Source organism: Rhincodon typus, chromosome 19 (genome assembly GCF_021869965.1).
Source record: "Rhincodon typus isolate 14 chromosome 19, sRhiTyp1.1, whole genome shotgun sequence".
In the NCBI taxonomy this organism is placed as follows: Eukaryota; Metazoa; Chordata; class Chondrichthyes; order Orectolobiformes; family Rhincodontidae; genus Rhincodon; species Rhincodon typus.
In genome coordinates, this window is record NC_063350.1 from 3271219 (window position 1) to 3275978 (window position 4760).

The window sequence follows — 4760 nt, forward strand, 5'->3', positions numbered from 1 at the left end:
AGAAGGGACTAGGCCCGAAACGTCAGCCTTCCTGCTCCTCTGATGCTGCTTGGCCTGCTGTGTTTATCCAGCCCTGCACCTTGTTATCTCAGATTCTCCAGCATCTGCAGTTCCTACTATATGTGCTGAGTGAACACATTTTTTCCCAAATCCTTTCTGAATCTCCTGCCCTTTACCCTAAAACTGTGCTCTCTCATGATTAACCCCTCAACCAGGGGGAACAGCTGCTCTCTATTCACCCTGTCCTTACCCCTCATAATCTTATATAACTCAATCATGACCCCCCTGAGTGTTCTGTACTCTAATGAGAACAATCCGGGACTATTTAGTCTCTCCTTTATAGCTCAATTTCTCCCTCCCAGGCAGCATCCTGGTGAACCTCCTCTGTACCCCTCTAGTGCTATCACATCCTTCCTGTAGTGAGGTGACCCCCAGAACTGTACACTGCTCCAGCTGTGGCCTGACCCACACTCTGTACATCTCCAACATTAGCTCCTTGCTTTTATACTCTACACCATGACTGATGAAAGCACGTGTCCCATATGCTGCCTTAACTAAGCTATTCACGTGCTCTGCTGACTTCAGGGGTCTGTGAATAATTACCCCAAGCATGTTGGATCTTTAAAATGAATATAAATGCACCTCTATATTGGATCTCATTCATAAGTTGAATGTTTGTAACTCAGGGACTGCCTTGAAGTTCACTGAATTTCCACTTGGTGGCAGAATAAACACACAGCACTGGACAAAGACTTCAAAGAAGCAGGAGGAATAGTACATCATTGATCCCTACAACCTCATTCTGTTATTCAATAGGATTATGGCTGAGGTGTGATCAAATCCCATGCCCCACTTCCCTTGAGACCTTTATCAAGACTGATTGATATCAGTCTCAAATTTATTCGAATCAAAGTTCCAAAGTCTCCAGAAATGTTTCCTAATTTCAGTCCTGAGAAGCTTGGCCCTAACAGAGTAGATAGGGAGGAGCTGATCCCATTCCTAAAGGGATCAAAAACAAGGGGGTCATCGATTTGAAGTGATGTGCAAAGGCAGCAGTGGTGAGGAAAACCTTTTTTACTCAACAAGTAGTGAGGATGCAGAACACACTGCCAAGAAATGTGCTGGAGGCAGGTCCAATTGAGGCAGTCAGAGGGGCATTGGATAGTTATTTGGATAGAAATGGTGTGTGAGGATCTAGGGAAAAGGCAAGATATTGGCTCTGGGTAATACAGCCAGTTCAGGCATGATGGGCTGAATGGTCTCCTTCTGCACTGTGATAAATCTGTGATTTTGTGGAATACGTTCCCACCAAGCCCTAGATTATTTAAGTAGTGGAAATAATTTAGATACATCTGCCCAACCTCCTTGCATTCCCCTTAATGTCTTGAAAATTTCAATCTAATCATACGCTAGCTGTCTGATGTATAAATCCCAAGAAACTCAGTCCCAATTTTGGAAATCTCTTGTTGTAATGTAATCCTGAAGTCCAGGTGCCCTTCTTGTAAGTTTAGACTGCAGCCCTCCAAGGCCAGTAACTCCTTCCAAATGTGTGGTGCCTAGAATTGCTCGGGTTCCAAGTGTGATCTAACCAGGGTGGTTGAAAAGTGAATTGTGGCTTCACCCCTTCGTATTTCCAGGTCTCTGGAAACAAGACCAGTTTTCCAATAGCCCTTTGCCTAATCTTCTGTTGCTGCTTGTGATAATTTAATGATCTGTGTAATGGGTATTTAAACCGTTTTGTATGTCCAATGTTTCTCACTTCTCATCATTTCGAACATACTCTGGTTCATCCTTTGTTTAGGGATGAAACGAACTAAAAAGAAACAAGATAACAAGGTGTAGAGTTGGATGAACACAGCAGGCCAAGCAGCATCAGAGGAGCAGGAAAGCTGACGTTTTGGGTTCTGAAGAAGGGTCTAGACCCGAAACATCAGCTTTCCTGCTCCTCTGATGCTGCCTGGCCTGCTGTGTTCCTCCAGCTCTACCCTGTGTTATCTCAGTCTCTAGCATCGGCAGTTCCTACTATCTCAAAAAAGAAACGAGAAGGTTTCTACCCAATAAGAATACAAGTGAAGAAGTGAACACAGGAGATTGAGAAGGGATGTGACTGAGATGTATAAAATTATGAGGGTCATAGTCAGGAAGAAACTTTTCCCCTTGTGGAGGGATCAAAGACCAACAGCGTAGATTTAATGTAAAGTGGCAGAAAGTTTAGAGGGAATGTGAGGAAAAATGTTTTCACACAGGGGATGGTGGGAATCTGGAACTCACTGCCTGTAAGGCTGGTAGAGGCAGAAACTCTCATCACATTTAAAAACCCTCACCCATTTAAGACAGAAATGATGAGGAATTTCTTCTCTTAGAGGGGAGTGAGCCTGTGGAATTATTTACCTCAAAGGGCTGTTGAGGCTGGGTTGCTAAGTATATTTAAGGCTGAGATAGACAGATTTTTATTCAGTAAGGGGGAATTGAGGGCTATGGGGAAAAGGCAGGAAAGTGGAGTTGAGGATGATCAGATCAGTCATGACCTTTTTGAATGGCGGAGCAGATTCTTTGGGCTGATTGGTCTATTCTGCTCCTATGTCTTATGATCTACCCTCTCAGTCTCCCTGTGATCTGCACCTGATTCTACCTGGCTCACTCCCTGTCTCAGATCAGGCTTAAGCAGTGCTGGTACATAGCCCAGCCTCAGTGCCTGGGATCCTGCTGTGCCTCACTGAGATGATGGACAGCGTCCTCTGGCACAGTGAATGAGATCAGTTCCGGCTGGTTACTATGTGCCTCTGGCCATGTGCTCTGAATTTCAGTCACCTTCCTGCAGGGCGTAGAAGCTGCAGCAAAAAGCAGTCTCCCCTCCCCCTACCGCATCCCAAAACCAGTCCAGCTCGTCCCTGCCTCCCTAACCTGTTCTTCCTCCCACCTATCCCCTCCTCCCACCTCAAGCCGCACCTCCATCTCCTACCGACCAAACTCATCCCGCCCCCTTGACCTGTCCGTCCTCCCTGGACTGACCTATCCCCTTCCTAACTCCCTACCTACACTCACCTTTACTGGCTCCATCCCCGCCTCTTCGACCTGTTTGTTTCCTCTCCACCTATCCTCTCCTCTATCCCTCTTCTATCCGCCTCCCACTCTCTCCCTATTTATTTCAAAACCCCCTTCCCCTCCCCCTTTTCTGATGAAGGGTCTAGGCCTGAAACGTCAGCCTCTCTGCTCCTATGATGCTGCTTGGCCTGCTGTGTTCATCCAGCCCTGCACCTTGTTGTCTCGCAAAAAGCAGTTCGACAGGTAACTGCCCAAAGAGTCATTTACATTCACAAGAATGCATCTGTAGAACTGGGCCCATCATTTTGGCCTTTGCAATTATTTGTCCAAGAATGTATTGGGTTCAACAAAAAAACCTGTGATGATATTTATGGTGCTTATTATACTAATACGAATTAAACCAGAGTGACCAGCAGGAATTACAGTCATAGAGTCATACAGCACGGAAACAGACCTTTCAGTTTAAACAGTCCATGTCGACCATGTTCCCAAACTAAACTAGTCCCACCTGCCTGTGCTCAGCCCATATCCCTCCAAACATCTCCTATTCATGAATTTATCTAAATGTTTTCTAAATATTATAACTGTACCTGTATCCACCCTTCCTCTGGCAGTTCATTCCACATATGAATCACTCTCTGTATAAAAAAGTTGCCCCTCATGTCCTTTTTAGATCTTTCTCCTCCCATGTTAAAAAAAATGCCCCCTAGTTTTGAACTCCTGCACTCTAGAGAAAAGACCTTTGTCATTCACCTTATACATGCCCCTCATGATTTTATAAACCCCAATAAGGTCACCACTCAACCTCCTACACTCCACTTAAAAAAGTCCCAGCCTTTCCAATATATATTTTATATCTCAAACCCTCCATTCCCAGCAACATCCTGGTAAATCTCTTCTGAATCCTCTCCGGATTAACAATATCCTTCCTATAACAGGGTAACCAGAACTGCACACAATACTTCAGAAGATGCCTCACCAATGTTCTGAACAACTTCAACATAATGAAGTCTAAGTAATGAAGGGAAGTGTGCTAAATGCCTTTTTAACAACCCTGTCTATATGTGACGCACATTTCAAAGAATTATGTGCCTGAACCCTTAGGTCTCTTTGTTCTGCAACACTACCCAGGGCCCTATCATTAATTGTATAAGTCCCCTTGTTTGTTTTACCAAAATGCAATACCTCACATTTATCCAAATTAAACTCCATCTGCCACTCCTCAACCCATTTACCCAATTGATCAAGATCTCTTCGTAATCTTAGATAACCTTCTTCACTGTCCACTGTACTACCAATTCTCCTGGTGAAAATAACAAGAAAATCCACTGAAGCCAGGGTGGGGGTGGGGGCAGGAATCTAAGGAGCAGAATCAGATTGACTAAATTCCTTCATTTAGGACAATCGGGAATATATTGTGATATAAAAATACAACAGCTTCTGAGGAACGGTCACTTCAACCAAAACGTTAACTCTGATTTCTCTCCACAGGTGCTGCCAGACCTGCTGAGGTTTCCCAGCAATTTCTATTTTTATCTCTGATTTACAGTATCCACAGTTTTTTTGTTTGATTTTTGATATATTGTGCTAATCTAATGTATTTTACCATGTGTGTACAAAAGGTTAAAAACAGGATGTCACAATGGAAGCATGTTGGGCCTGAAAACCAGAAGATCATGGATCAAAACCATTCTCTGCCAGCCAGGTTTTACATA